The sequence below is a fragment of the Canis lupus genome, chromosome 16, assembly GCF_048164855.1.
Source record: "Canis lupus baileyi chromosome 16, mCanLup2.hap1, whole genome shotgun sequence".
Taxonomy (NCBI): domain Eukaryota; kingdom Metazoa; phylum Chordata; class Mammalia; order Carnivora; family Canidae; genus Canis; species Canis lupus.
The window spans coordinates 14,108,201-14,123,725 of record NC_132853.1 but is presented as its reverse complement, the minus strand read 5'-3'; the positions used below and the strand labels follow the sequence as shown (position 1 = coordinate 14,123,725).

Genomic DNA, 15,525 nt, shown 5'->3' with positions numbered 1-15,525 from the left:
GTGTTTATGGCCAGCCTCTTATGCTGCCTCATGTCTGGCACGCTTGTACTTGGTGTCTCCTGTCCCAAGCACCTTCAGGAGGTATAGCCGCGGCCACCTGTTCTCCTTCCCTCCTCACCCAGCGTGTGCTCATCATCTCCCTCCTTCTCTCCTCCAGGGAAGTTCCGGTTCTGTCTGGGAGAAGGCTCCTATTCCAGCAGTTTGGGGGTGCCATCCACTACTCTGACCATCACAGGCCTGCTGCCCCGGCCACCTGCCCACCACTGTCCCAGTGTCCCAGTTTGGCCACACTCCTGCCTGTCCCCTTGCCAAGACACTCTGCGAGCACTTCTTCTCTGGCCAAGGCCTCGTTACACCGGCCTGCCCCTGCTCTGACCACCCTATGTTATGTGTGTCTGGGTCATTTGTCATCTCATTCTGTGTGCAAAGGAGAGTTGGGCAAGGGGAGGATCCAGGTCGTGGGGATTTGGTCAGGGCCTAGAGAGGCAGAGAAATTGGTGAGGTGGGGAGTGGAGGCCGTCGGCAGGATGCCACACCCGGGGAGGGGCAGCCCTCTGTCCTGGATGAGGCAGGTCCAGCAAATACAGTAGGTGGGGGCCGAGGGACCACTTTTCCAGGAACCAAGATTTGTAGCTGTCCTCCAAGATGTCATGGTAGAGATCAGGGTGTCGCCTCCACATTGTGCTTCTATTCTAGGAGCTTCCCTCTTGCCCATCCGCCCACCTCAGGCCCTGCTGCCTGTGTGTTGTGTGTGCCGCAGCTGACCAAGACAGCTGCGGTGTGTGGACGTGGCCCCGCACTCTTCCTCCATGGCAGCCTGGTGGTGTTGCTGTGGGAGGAGCCCTGGGCCCGGCTCTCCCCTCGGAGGGATGTTTGCCCCAAGAAGGGGTAGGCAGCCTCCAGCAAGAAGGAATCCAGAAAGAGCAAGCTGGTGAGCTGTGCTCTGGGGCCTTGGCTGAGGAAGACCTTTGGGCGGCGGGCTGGGGTGGGATGCAAGTCCCCACTGACATGAAGGCTCGTGGAAGAGTTACTTCAAAAAAAAAAAAAAAAAAAAAAGAGTTACTTCAGCCTACCACTGAAGTCAGAGCTGGGGGGGCGGGGGGGGATGACCCGTCTGCCTGGGTCGATGTGTGGATGCTAAATGTAGGCATGAGGAAGGAGCAACGTCCCTCTGTGGCTTCTGCTCCTGGCATCTGTGGAGGGCCCAGTGCTTCCTTGGGGGCTCTTTCCAGCTGCTATGCCCTTTGGCCTTGTTGGCACTTGGTCCCCTAGTCCCCTTCGACTGTGAGTCTGTAGGCAGTGGTCAGTTGGTGGGATTTTTACAACCTGGGCCCTAGCTGGATGCTGCCTGCCCCCTTGGCCAGAGCCAGCTCACTCTCCAGAGCAACCCCCCTTTGCCTGCTTGTCATCCATCCTTGTCTGCAGTGCAGAAAGTTGTTTGTACGGACTAGCCCTGGTGGAGGTTATGGCGGGTGTCCCCCCCCACGTAAAACTGAGAGACTGCAGAGCAGAGTGTTGCAGCTTGGGGTGCACATGGGGCCTCTGTGACCCAGGATAGCCAGGGGGCCTCGGGCCGGGCTCCTGCCTCAGTGAGCAGATGGTAAGGATTTCTACCAAATGTTTTATTTGCACTGTCACCTGGGCCCATCCTGAAGTCAGAGTGGTCTCACGTCCATGTTATACTTGTTTTTGACTATTGTGATCATTTGCCCACCGCTTTTGCCGTCAGCACAAAACCTTGATCCTTCATCTCTCACTCATGTGGACCTCGTGGGACCCTACTGGCAGGCTGGGGGGACCTCTCCCCTCACACTATTTGAGAAATATGTTTACTAGAATACTAGTCTGGCAAAATTTCTTCCAGTGAGGTCAACAAAGGTCTGTTTAGCTTTTATTAAACACCGTAGCAGCACTCACTGCTGGAATGAGGTCTGCAGATTTTGGCAGCATTCTGTTGGCTGGGTTTCTGAAGGAACTTGAAAGGTCAAACTGCAGTAAAAAAAAACAAAACAAAACAAAACAAAAAAACAACACACAACTATTCCAGGTTCTGGCTTGCTGCTTGGGTAGCTAGTATTTACAGCTGCTTGGTGATTGTGCTATGTTGGGTTAGGGTCTGGGGTCCTCTGGAGTTTCCAGGTTGTCCCACCCTGTTCTTCTTGGGAACTCCAGTGCCCCGGCTATTCCTACTGCAGCACTCGCCTCCTGGGAGGGCTCTGCCCCTGCCTCTGAGCCAGTGGCCAGGGATGCTGGGTGTGCCCAGCTACGGGCATGTTCTCTACAAAACAGACCTGAGAAGTGGTCTCTGCCTTCTGTGTGCTACCAGGGGTACACTGGGCACGGTCTGAAATGTCCCTCCCCCCTGGGCCCTGTCTTTCTGTCTCTAGAAAGCCCAGCCCATCTATGGCTTCTAGAGTATACATGACCAAGTCCTAGGGCTGAGGGGGAGGAGGAGAACAGGGAGTGGGCAGTCTCCTCTCAGCCCTCTGGACCATGGGGCAGGCAGCTTGGAGCCCTGGAGGCTGCTTCCTCTACTTTCTCTTGCATCTGCTCTGTTCCAAAGTTTCCTTTTATTGCTGCGCCCAATCTTGGGGCTCAAAGATTTGCTCAAGTCTCCTTGGTCCCTGTGACCAGACTCATCCTGATGGTGCTCATGCTGGTATTTGAGACACTCTGCTTGTGACACTCTGGGAGGAGAAACTATACATGTCAGGCTCTGTAGGGCACTGTGTGCCTCTGCTCATTGGTGCTTAAGAGCAGATGAGATAGAAGATCTGAGCTAGAGTTTTTAGTGAACGGAAAATGATGAATGAATGAAAAGTGAGTGAAAAATATTCTGTGGTTCAGCCTTGTCGACATCATGTCAATGTCCAAGCTTTCTGGGACCCTTCGGACATCTAATCCATTCATATTCTCATCCAGCTGAGAAACCTCAGCCTCTGTGAGAGAAAAAAACTCGCGGGAGGTCTCACAGCCAACAAGTGGCAAAGCTGGGATTGGAACCCACAGCCCAGGGCCCTTCCTTTTACACCACTACACGGTTGGTTGAACGGGCGGCTGCATTTGCTGGGGCCCTGGGTTCCGGAGGAGCCAGGTTAGCTGGTGCCCGGGGAACCGGCTGGGAGCTGTGCGCAGCAAGGTAGGGCCTCAGTCTCTCTTCATCAGGAGGGGTATGGGTTCAGATTCCCAATGAGGGCCCTGGGGTTTTGGGTGCTGCTTGAGCAAAACAAATGAGGAGGGAAGGAGATTTCAGAGCCGCAGTTCCTCAGCTCTGATCTGCGATGGGGGTGGAGGCCAGGGCAGAGGAGTTAGCCAACCCGCAGTTTCTCCTTAAGTTCAGAAGAAAAGAGGTAACAGAAAACTGTCCTGTTCTCCCCGGTCCTTAAACAAATGTAGTTAGCAAAAAGTATAGGCTGCTGTGCCGAAGCGCGACGAGAGCCAGTGTCACTTTCTTACCCTGACTGGTCAAGGTGCCAATGCAAACACTACCTTCTTCATTTGATTCTGAGTCAACAGAGACAGGCTGTTTTTGGGGAACAGCCAGGGGCCAGGTGGGTGGCTGGGTCCTGCTTGGGATGCACAGCTTCTCAAGCCTCTTGCTCGCTTTCTCCAAGGTGAGAGTGGGTCAGTGGGGTTTGCCAAGGCTGCCAAGGAACATTCTGTAAGCCCACTGTGTGTTTTACCATGAGCCCCTTGCCCACCCCAACCCACCTCTTCCTCCTTTCAGCCGGGCCGCCTGGCCCTTTGGGAGGATGGAGACCCCCCACTAGGGCCAAAGCCGGCAGAGCCCTGGTTGGTGAGAGGCTGTGGGGCAACCGCTCTGCCCTGGGGAAAGGGTGTTCGGCTGGAAGACTGGAATTGAAATGCCATCATCTTTGATTTTGTACTATTTCTACTTGGAACCGTCAGTTCCTCCTCGCTCCTTAGCATGTGTGCCAGCTCTTCCCTGTCATGGGCCTCACCCTTCCACACCCCCTGGGGCCTGACGCTCCAGTGTGAAGACGTTCCTCTGTGTGATAGAACCTGCGAGTGTAGCTTGGAAATGGTGATCCGTGTGGTGACTTTTCTTTTTTTCCTCTTCTTGAGGAGGTGATTTGTAGAACCCCGACTGCCTAGGTAATGTAAATACTGTACATTTAATTTATTGCTATGGTAGCACATTGTATTTGTTAATGTATAAAACAAATTCTAAAAGGTCGACAAATGTATATTTTGTTGCTTAAATGTGTCTTTGCAAAAATTGACAATAAATAACATATTTTGTGTCCATCCTTGTTCAGACTTTTTTGCTCAGGGCTTGGGGCCCTTTCATCTGAGGTTGAATCCTGGCAGCCCCCGTATCTACTGCCCGTAGATGTGTTACTGTGGCCTGAAGAGTGTTTTAAAATACTTGAATTAGTTGCCAGTATTTAGAAAACAGTTGATATTTAGAGCACAATTAAAATGAAAAAACAAAAACCCGACAAGAAATGTTCTATAAAATCTGAATTTTCTGCTTCTCTTAAAAAATCAGATGGTGGATCCACTCTGTGGGAGGGGCACAGATTGGGCCACGGTGCCTAGAGGCTACCCCTCTGGGAGACCTGAGCCACTGCAGACCCCACCCTTCTCTGTCCTTTACACCTGGAGCACTTCCTTCATTCCTGTTTGCTGGCCCCTGTAGGTATCTGAGTTTGAGGCCCCTGCTCTCCACTGATCTGTCTCCATCCTGTCAACTTTCTGTCTTCCGGCCACTCTGTCCGCATTCCCAAGTCCTCTCAAGGACTCATCTATGATTAAATGCCCTCTCTCCTACCCACCTTTGACTCCCAAATGGCTGTGTTCTTATGTACATTTTGCTTTACAATGTTTGGACGTAGGTTTGCAAATAATCTCTGTATTTTTCCCCCTTAAGAAATTTGAACACAAATTCAAATTTGGGATTGAATTGTGGGGCTTGGTTGTGTGATCTTGAGCAAGGTACTTCTCTGGGTTTGCATTTTCTTTTATGTATAATCAGAAAAATAATCTACAAGCAAAGCATGAGGATAAAGTCAGTTCATAATTGGGAAAGAACTTTGAAAAAAATCAGGTGTTAGTCAAGCACCAGGGGTTCAATAATAATTGTTATTATAATAACAGCAGCTGAGGGTTTTACTTACCATGCACTCAGTTCCATAACATGATGTACTAGTGCCTAAAAACCACAACACCAAGCAAAATTGCAAGTGCGGGCCTCTTGGGAAGTAGGGCTGAGGATACAACACTCAAAAGTGTTGTCAGTGATACATACAAATGAAAAAGTTATGGAAAGGGCAGCCCGGGTGGCTCAGCGGTTTAGCGCCGCCTTCAGTCCAGGGTGTGATCCTGGAGACCCGGGATCAAGTCCCATGTCAGGCTTCCTGCATGGAGCCTGCTTCTCCCTCTGCCTCTCTCTCTCTGTCTCTCATGAATAAATAAATAAATAAAAGTTATGGAAAGTGATAGCACGGTTTTACATATGTTAAATGATTAAGAAATAAATACTACAATCAATACAGCTTTTTACTTTGTAACAGACCTGAGGTTTGTGGACTGCAGCTTGCAGGTTCTTGGGAAGAGGTGGAATGAGAGTTCTCTGCAGTCAGACGGACAGTGGGATCCCCAGATGTGGCTGTGTGAGGCTCACAGTGCAAGGTGTGCTGGTGATCTGTGTGCTCCCACGCAGCTCCATGCAGCTGGGTGTGGTCTCCCGAGGTCACCTAGTACCTCTGGTGGATGAATCGCATGATCAGACATGCAGTTTGTGAAATCCTCCAATGCCCCCCTACTCTATTGATTGCGTTGGGTCAGATTTCCATTTTCTTTTTTTTAATTTTTTTAGATTTCCATTTTCAAAACAAGTGTTAGAGCAGGAGGACTGTACTATCTCATCTAGGCACCCAAGGGCCCCGTTGAGGCAGGTGCTATTACTGTCTTTATTTCACGTAGAGTCCGAGATTGCAGTTTGGAACCTAAATGTGATGCAGATTTGCCTGGACGTGCTGCCTTCGAGAGGAAGGTAAGCTTCGGACTGTGGGGTCTAGATGCCGCAAGACGCGCCCAGGACACTGCTCCAGCCGTCTCCTCCCGTTGCCCTGCCGGCTTGGAGGTGCTGGTGTGCAGCCCGCACCTGCAGCTTCCTGGGCCGCGGTCGCCGCACCCTGGCTGTGCGCTGCCTCACCGGAGCCCCGTTTCTCAGAGTTTCTGGTTCCGGCTCTTGAATCTCCAGGACAGCCAGTGAAGATGCATCTTTCACACCGTCTGCCCCGCCGGATTTGGCTGTTTCCGGGGTTCCAGGCTTCTTCCTTGAAGCTGGGGGATCGCCCGCTCCCCAGAGCCCTCGCAGAGGTGGGACGCTTTCTACCTGTGGGGCGAAGAGCCAGAGGCCCGAGCGGTGTTCGGGTGGGCCCGTTACTGTCCCTCCAAACCTCCAGACCTGCCCAGGCTCCGCGAGCTCACCCTTGGGGTCCTGGGTTTATGTGTCCCCCCCCCCCCGCCCCGGATGGGGCCCAGTCCAGGTGGAGGCTCGTTCCCAGGATGCCTGAAACCTGTCTCCCCCACCTCGGCGTCCAGCAGCCCGGGGCAGTCATTGAATGTACGGGGGGCACAGGACACGCTTTCCTAAGGAGCCCGCTCAGGACATGCTCGGGGGTTCTTTCAATCTCGTCTTTCCAGTGCCTGCTGCGTCCAGTGGTGCTACCAGCTGTGCTTTGACCAGGCAGTCTTTGCCCTTCGGGCTTCGTGAAGGATGGGCCCTGTGGCCCAGTAACAACCCACACAGTCCAATTCCAGAACTTTGCTGCAGCTATCAGCTACGAAAACCGTTTCATTTCAGTTCAGACTCAGTCCTGTCTGATTGATTGAAATAAATTTTTTTTTTAAGATTTTATTTATTCATGAGAGACAGAGGCAGAGACGTAGGCAGAGGGAGAAGCAGACTCCCTGTGGGGAGCCCGATGTGGGACTCCATCCCGGGACCCGGGATCATGCCTTGAGCCAAAGGCAAACGCTCAACCACTGAGCCACCCAGGTGCCCCTGCACTCAATTTTATTTATTTTTATTTATTTATTCATGAGAGAGAGGGAAGCAGAGGGAGAAGCAGGCTCTTCGAGAGGAGCCCGGTGTGGGACTCAATCCTGGCACTCTGGGATCACTCCCGGAGCCGAAGGCAGATGCTCAACCACTGAGCCATCCGCGCATCCCAGTCATGTCTGTTTTAAACTTCAAATCACATTCAATTCAAAGCCCCCTGCCCCGCAGACCCTCCAGAAGAAGCTGGCCAGTGGGCCTGGAGTTTGGCTCAGGGTGTGGCAAGGGTGCCCCACTTGACCAAACTTCAGTCAGGCTCCTCTGAGCCCTCTGGTCACCGAGATGGTAACCTCAGCCTGTGTTTGGCAGGCCCAGCTCAGTTTTAGCAAAGAATCCTGCTAAACTGGCTTCTTGAGAAGTTCTGCACTCTTGGTATCCAGTTATGCTGTCCTCCGACCCCCACCCCACCTTGCTACCCCACCAGGTTTTTCCTAGCAATTTTCCATCCAATTCCTCATCCTGCTCATTGGCTGCAAGTCCCCAGCTGTCTCTTTCGTGTTTGATGTGGAGTTCAATCTCTGCCCCGTTGCAATAGTCTTGCATAAAGTCATCCTCGCCTGTTGAACTCTGGTGCAAGTTTTCTTTGACAAGAGGCTCATCTGTCCCCCACCCATTCCCCTCCTCTGCTCTTCCACACCAGCACTGCGGTGGGGGAGAGACCTACTTTGAGACTGCCCCTGAAAGAGTAACTCATGGGTGTTAGCATGGGTGCTCGGCAGAGCGGACCTGAGACAGGAAGGAAAAATAGAGTCAGGAAAGGCCCATGAGAGAAAATGGGGAGCTCTGTGCAGACAGCCGGGAGAGCTGACCCCACTGCAAACACGGGTCTGACCCGAGTGGAGGAGATGGGAGGGAGGGAGGTCGGGTGGCAGTATCTTTGGCATCAGTCCAGTTCTAAGAAAAGTTCAGCAAGGCCACTGGGGAGTCCACTAGCCAAGGTCATCCACCAGGGGAGTCCCACATATCACAAGAAGGAGCCCCAAATTACTACCCTTGCTGCACCCAGCCAGGGGGCAGGAGTGGCCTGTGGGAAGTCTGGCTTTGATATGAGCCATAGAACAGTGATGGATTTCAGAGTGTTGCACCCAGGACCACCAGGCAAGTATGCCCCGGCCACTGGAGACCTGCCACATGAACTTGCCCTAGTTTGGGTTGGTTACAGTTTATCATCATTTGTGGGTAGGTCCACATTAGTGGAGGGGGAGTGTGAACCTTCTCTTGGTATTCTTTAATACCAACCTTCCATTGGCTATTTTGCTTGTCAGGCATTCAAATGCTGCTGGGTTTTTTGTTTTGTTCTTAAATATTTTATTTATGTATTTTAAGGGAGAGAGCGCAAGCCAGGGGAGGGGCAGAGGGAGAGAGAATCTCAAGCAGCCTCCATGCTGAGTGTGGAGCCTGACGTGGAGCTCCATTTCATGACTCCAAGATCATGACCTGAGCTGAAATCAAGAGTCTGATGCCCAACGGACTGAGCCACCCATGTGCCCCCAAATGCTGGTGTTATGTCACAAGTCCCCTGCCATGAGAGATGGGGTTCAGGCTGGGCCCATTCCTCCCCTTCCTCAGTTCCTGCTTGAAGACATCTACCTACAGCCTTCAGTTAATGGTCCAAGAGCTTCAAGCCCTGCTACCAAGTTGGTTTCCACTCAATTCTCAGGCTGTTTTCTTATCCTCCTAATGCCAGCAGCTACCAACGTCTGCTGCTCTATGCCACATCCTAGCACTGTTTATCTTCACTCTGCATCTACCTTCTCCCTTCTCCAGACCCCTGTGGTCTTAGCAATGTTAAGAAAATCACCTCACCATGACCCGCTGGAGCATGAGGTTGGAGGCCCCTCAGTGTTGGAGGAATAGAGATGGATAAGTCAAATGCTCTCCCTCCTTCATGGAGCCAGTCCTCCTCTTAGATTAGAAGGAATGAGGTGGGGTGTGGGTTTCATAGCTGGTTCTCATGAAATGGTGCTTTCTGCAAGGCTGGTGAGGCTTCTTGGCTGGCTCCAGTGACTCCAGTGGTTCTCTGAATTTGAAATGTGAATTTGGTGGGCCACTGCTATGGCCCATTCAAGCATGTGCCCTCAAACTTTTAATGTTGCACCTTGTGTTCCCATGGTGGAGTAGGGGCCAAGGGTAGGCTGCCCCAAGACAGACCATTTTGGCACAAAGATTATTGTAAGCTCAAGGCAATCAAGACCCTACGGCTTAAGAGAAACTTTTGCCCCTCCCTTAACTACATAGAATAAGGGTTAACTCCCAGAATAAGGGTTATTGGCTGAGGTAAATTTATCTGAATGACCTATCTGTGCAGCGGGCCAAAAATCTGTTTGTTTTCTCATTGTCCCATGCAGTGCATTCCTTTCCTCAGAAGTCCCAGGCCTTCTCCTTAGCTCAGGATGACATGTAGAACTCATTTTGCCTAACTGACTGTCTTTGGAATTTCCATGCCTGTGTGGATTCCCCTTACATACACTATTAAATTTGATTTTCTCCCATTAACGTGTCTCATGTCAATTCGATTCTTAGTCCGGCTAGAAGGACCTTTGAAGGGGACACGAATCCTTGCTCCAGAGCAGTAGGCACTGTTTCTGGGAACCACGGTTAAGTTCCAGAGCTGAACTCTGAAATAATGGCTATGACACCTAAGGGCAGAGATCCTTGGAAGGGAACTTTTGATCTTTATTTCTGCAGGCAGAGGTAATACCTGCTGGAAACATCAGGGTCTCGAGGAACATTGTGGAAGGTTGCCCCTAACTTCAGCCCCTTCCGCTCTGGGAACAGGATACTGCTCCCATCTGGGAAAGCTTTCTTCTCTAGCAGTTCAACTTTAGGATGCATAAAAATCACCTGGAGAGATTGTTAAAATGCAGATTGTTTGTTGGCAAATTGACTCCAATAAAAAATTTTAAAAAAATGCAGATTGTAGGTGCCACTCCCAAGATAAGAATCCAAGTGGGCTGAGTGGGGCCCAGCAACCTTGCATTTTTAATGAGTACCATGAGTCTGATGCAGTGTTTTGCTTCAGGAACCACTGACCCAGTCTGCAGAGTCTGTGGATGCCTGTCCCCTACTATGGTGGCCTCAGGCCCAGTGAGAAAGAGGTAGGAACAGCGAGGGTGGGGGAGTTGGCTGATGCCCGTTCCACAACTAAGGAGATTGTCATTTTCACAAATGTGGGAGAAACGTCTGTCACAAGACATGGGATCTTGCAGGACAACGAAAGGGGATCACCAGCCAGGACAGAACAGAGGGTGCACATACACCATGAAGCTTGTAAAGAGTACTTTCCAATGAACGTGGATTGTGACCGTGTAAACAAGGGTGTCCTACAATGAGAAACACCAGATCAGATGAGCTTTATGCGGGAGGCAGGAGGAATTTGGTTAAAGAAAAATCAGATGCTGAGAAAATTGAAAATTAAATTAAACTTAAAAATTAAAATACAGCTAGAGCATCTTCCTCCAAACCCAAACACATGAAAGATGTGACTTGAGAGCCTAGAAACCTTATGGCAACCCGGGAACAAAGCGGAGCTTCTGGAAGCTGCTGGAGGTATGCCCCATCATCACCACAGATGATGTTAAAGGCAAAGTAATCTAGTAACTACTGTTGTGACCAAGATTGCGAATCCGAGAAACCACCGAGGAGCCGACACCGATGCAAGCGCACGAGAGTTTATTACAAGCTCGAGCTTGGGTCCAAGTATACCCGGCGCAGCGGAGCAGAGACTTGGACCTCGGAAGTGGGTTACAGCTGGGGTTTTTATAGGCTGGTCTAGGGGATTTTCAGAAGGGGTGGAGGAATTTCTCAAGTTCTGTTTACATTCTGATATGGGGCTTTCAAGGGCATTGAGCTCTGTTCTCATTCTAATATGGGACTTTCTACCACGGGCGTGGGCTCTGTTGTCTTTCTGACGTGGGATTCCCTGCCAAGGACATTGAGGACATTCTGCAGTTTTTCCCGTAAAGTTCAGCTCTTATTCACAGGGGCCTAAGATGGCTGTACTTGTGCTAATGCTAAACTTTAGGTGGGATGGCCTGGATTTTTCTCGGCCTCCACACTACGGTAGGTGAAGAATGTGGCTGCTGACCTGACTCCAACAGGTGGAATAGTTACACCAAGCAGCCCGCATATAAGGACCAATAAAACACGCTGCGGCATAAGCAGCCCCCCATCAAAGTGTTGTACGAATGATGATTAGACAGGAGTGAGACTGCGTCACGGAAGTGAGTGGTGCTTTATGCGAAAGATGGTAGAAAACCTGCCCAAATTATTAGATCCGATGGCTTGTACTAATCCCCTGCACGACAGCACATAAAAAATAGTAAGTATAAGACTGGCAAGGAAGTCTTTATAGCCCTGCTCTAAAATATCAATTCGTTGGTTTTACAAGAACTCAACACCCCTATGGAATCTGAGGAAACGTCCAAGGAAAGTGAACAGCGGGGCCCAGATGACATCCAGCCGCACCGCCTGAGTGCAGGAGTGACTCCAAAGGAAAAGGATTTTAACTTGTTTATTTATTCGCCCCAAGGAAGAGTGCTTCCGGAAACCGGGCAGGGTAAGATCGCCACAGGTGCAAACAACTGTAACTGCTTTCAACGACCCGGCAATGATAAAAATTATTATTAACTCAAGATTTTAATTCGGGGACTTCTCATTGCTGGCCTGTATTGACTAGGATGACTCTGTTGCAGGGCCTGGAGCCAGCTCAAGCTACTTGCAGCTGACCAAGAAAGGAGGCATTTATTAAAGAGACAGAGGTGGGATCCCTGGGTGGCGCAGCGGTTTGACACCTGCCTTTGGCCCAGGGCGCGATCCTGGAGACCCGGGATCGAATCCCACGTCGGGCTCCCGGTGCATGGAGCCTGCTTCTCCCTCTGCCTATGTCTCTCTCTGCCTCTCTCTCTCTCTCTCTGTGACTATCATAAATAAATAAAAATAAAAAAATAAAAAATAAAAAGAGACAGAGGAGTCCCCCAGAATCAAATGACAGGGATGCAGCCGGGCCACGGGAAGGACAGCAAAGGTCATCAGGCCTCTCACCTGTCTCTCGCCGCCTTCTTTCCTCTGTGCAGCTCTGTGTTGTTGTTGTTGTTGTTTTCATCGTTCTAGGGTTGTAGGTCTTTTCCTGACGTATTTGTGATGGTTTTTTTGTTTAGCTTTATTCTTTCCTTGAAGACCAGCTGAGCTGGTCTCAGCACCGAGGTTTCCATTCACCGCTTAGACTGTGGAGTGGATTTAGGTCCTTTAAAGGTTTCCTCTGCCCGCTGGCGTGCTGTGACGCTTTATCAGTAGAGGGCGCAAGAGGCACAGCCGCAGGAAGGGTTTTGCTTCTGGTTCTGCAGCATGTGTTTGGCCAGCTCTAGAGGCTCCCTTGGCAGATCATTGCAGCACAGGCGCCTGCTTGGTTTCCAATGGGGGCCCTGCAGCCTGAGCAGCTCTCCCAGCACCGGGTCCCTGCCGTGCACACGGCTTCTCCAGAGCCCAGCTCCCGCAGTGCAGGACAGCCAGCAGCACCCGGTGGCCGGTGCCTTCTGGCAACAGCCTCTTCTTGCACCCTGTTGGTTCATAACCTTGGGAGTTTCCTGGGTGAAATCTGGGTATGAATACATTCCAACTCTGATCACAGTCAACTGTGGCTCAAATAGCATTTTTTAGGGCCCTTTTGGTCAGCAGTTTGGTGGGCTGCCTATGTAGTTTGATTCACAGAAAAAGAAGACCCATGTCCGGCGTTACTGATAGTGTGAGCCACAGGCTAGGCTTCTGGAGTCATATTGGGAATATTGATGAATTAAGAGCTCTAATCCTAGCTTGTTCTTTTTTCATGTACTGCTTTCAGACTTTTTAATTCACTCCCTAGAATGGTGATAATCCTGATGAGCTAGAAAGGGGCAGCTTGCTCATATACCTAATAGTTGGAGCAATTCTTTTGTTGGGCATATAAGTGGGTCCACTGTAGAAAGATATTAGGAGTCTGTCTCATGACTGGACACCATAGGTGTAGCAGAAGTCTAAGGCTGAAAAGACAATACGAAGTTGTGTGGGGAAAGTCTTCTGAATTACACTTGTGGCATTATCCTTAGATGTCAGTGTGGCTGTAGCTTTAGATATCTGACCTGGCTAGGGATGCCTGGGAGGCTTAGCGGTTTGGTGCCTGCCTTCGGCCGGGGGCGTGATCCTGGGGTCCCGGGATCTAGTCCCGCATCGGGCTCCCTGCATGGAGCCTGCTTCTCCCTCTGTGTCTCTGCCTCTCTCTCTGTCTCTCATGAATAAATAAATACAATCTTTAAAAATAAATAATAAATAAATAAATAAATAAATAAATAAATAAATAAATAAATAAAAAGAAATTTGACTTGGCTGTGCAGCAGACAGGAATAAGGAGATGGACTGGGGGTAGGAGATACCAGACCAGGATCCTCACCTTCTCCCCTCTTTCAATGGTGCATGGTTTTTTTTTTTGCTGTTGTTGTTTTTTTGTATTTTTTTATTGGAGTTCGATTTGCCAACATATAGTATAACAACCAGTGCTCATCTCATCATGTGCCCCCCTCAGTGACCGTCACCCAGTCACCCCATCCCCCCACCCACCTCCCCGCCACTACTCCCCGTTTGCTTCCCAGAGTTAGGAGTCTCTCATGTTCCATCACCTCTCCGATTTTCCCACTCATTTTCTCTCCTTTCCCCTTGAATCCCTTTCACTATTTCTTATATTCCCTGAATGAATGAACCCATATGTTTGTCCTTCTCCGATTGACTTACTTCTCTCAGCATCATACCCTCCAGTTCCATCCACATTGAAGCAAATGGTGGGTTTTTGTCGTTTCTAATGGCTGAGTAATATTCCATTGTATATACAGACAGTGGTGCATGTTCTATATAGGTACAGTGCACTTCAACAGGTCTGGCTTGCAGTAGGACAACAGGATTCCATTGGAGATTGGGTCATTCCCTTTCACTCAGTGGGGGGAAGTAATTCATCTATGCTGGTGGAATGTCTTATTGAGAATTCCAGTACATAATGCCTTTCCCAGTCATGATGGGGCTTGATGTTCTCAGTGGCATGACATGGTGAGACTCCGGGAAATGGCTGTCTTCCTCAACTTTTATTTATTTATTTATTTTTTTCTCACTTGAAAATTTTATTGGTCAGGGAGAAAGGAAGTCAGGCAGCCCCCCAGCTTCCCGTCCAGGGTTCCACAAGCTCTCACTGCTTCCCATTGCCATTGATGGGGCGGTTCACGTGCTCGGGGGACGACAGGAATGCCTTGAGCTTGGGTCTGGTGCTGAGGCGCGCCACATAGGCCGAGAGCAGGGGGAAGGAGTCCAGGCAGCTGGGGGCCAGGACCTGGTGAATCAGCAGCAAGTCCAGCAGGTTGTAGTCCGCGAAGGAGATCTGGTTTTCCACGATGAAGGCCTGGCCCCCCTCATTCTGGGACAACAGCGTTTCAAAAGGCTTCAGGTAACCTGGTAGTGCCTTCACATACTCCTCCTTTCCTGCCTCATAGTTAGTGTAGATGAGGAGGGCGTATTTGCAGCGGAGATCCTCCACACCATCGTTCACTACATCCAGCAAGGCCGCTTCCTGCTGGTCCTTCCCGTAGAGCCCAAGGGAGCGGCCCAGCTGTCTCAGGATGGCATTGGACTGGTTCAGGGTGAGGTCTCCGTCCTGGAACTTGGGGAGCTGCCCGTACAGACAGGAGGCCTTGAGTGAGCCCTTCATCCAGGTCTCCATGGTCACCACCTCCTCCTTCCAGCTCTGGCCCTGGTCAGCCAGCAGCATGTGCATGGCCTCACAGCGCCCTCGAACAGGGAAGTAGATGATGGTGTAGGGTGGCATGGTTGCAGCGCGGGTGGCGGTGGCGGTGGCAGTGGCGGTGGTGGTGGCGGTGGCAGCGGCGGCGGCAGCAGAGCTCCTCAACTTTTATTTTTTAATTAAAAAAAGTTTTATTTATTTATTTGAGAGAGAGAGAGAGTGTGAGAGAGAACATGAATGGGGGCGTGGGGAGTGCAGAGGGAGCAGGAGAAGCAGGCTCCTCGCTGAGCAGGACCCAAAGATCATGACCTGAGCCAAAGGTAGACACTTAACCGACTGAGCCACCCAGGCACCCCTCCCTTGACTTTTTAAAAAAAATAATATTGGTGTTCAATTTGCCAACATATTGGTGTTCAATTTGCCAACATCCCTTGACTTTTATACGTTACACAAGGTATTGGTGCCCTGGCAGAAGGGTTCCTAGTTTGGCATACTGGGTAATAGGCCTTACTGGCTGATCATGGAAATGCCTGGGATAGTCCTTTAATCGACTTGGTCAGGTGGTTTTACTTGTTAGTAAATTAATCTGCTGCTTTAATATTTTTTTCTTCCTATCCTGCCACTTGCAGGTTATAGGGAAGCTGGGACTTCTATTTAATATCATGGTCTTTTGTCCACT

General features: G+C 50.4%; 1 protein-coding gene, 1 long non-coding RNA gene and 1 pseudogene across 10 annotated transcripts in view; 1 reads left to right on the top strand and 2 right to left on the bottom strand.

The window, feature by feature from the left end:
- The window catches only part of RAP1GAP2 (RAP1 GTPase activating protein 2), a 222,238-nt gene extending 217,969 nt beyond the window's left edge, over positions 1-4,269 (top strand). For all 9 annotated transcript variants that reach the window (XR_012008512.1, XM_072778999.1, XM_072779000.1 and 6 more), the window contains one exon: positions 158-4,269. The gene's annotated coding sequence lies outside the window, so the exon portion shown is untranslated. The remainder of the gene's footprint in view (positions 1-157) is intronic.
- Positions 4,270-5,505: 1,236 nt separating this feature from the next.
- Positions 5,506-12,372, bottom strand: LOC140606103 (uncharacterized). Its single transcript, XR_012008518.1, has 2 exons — positions 12,134-12,372; positions 5,506-6,364 (listed from the first exon to the last, which is right to left on the bottom strand). It is a non-coding gene; the product is annotated as an uncharacterized lncRNA (long non-coding RNA).
- A 1,822-nt stretch (positions 12,373-14,194) lies between these two features.
- LOC140607437 (glutathione S-transferase P pseudogene) lies at positions 14,195-14,972 on the bottom strand (annotated as a pseudogene).
- Positions 14,973-15,525: the final 553 nt, after the last annotated feature.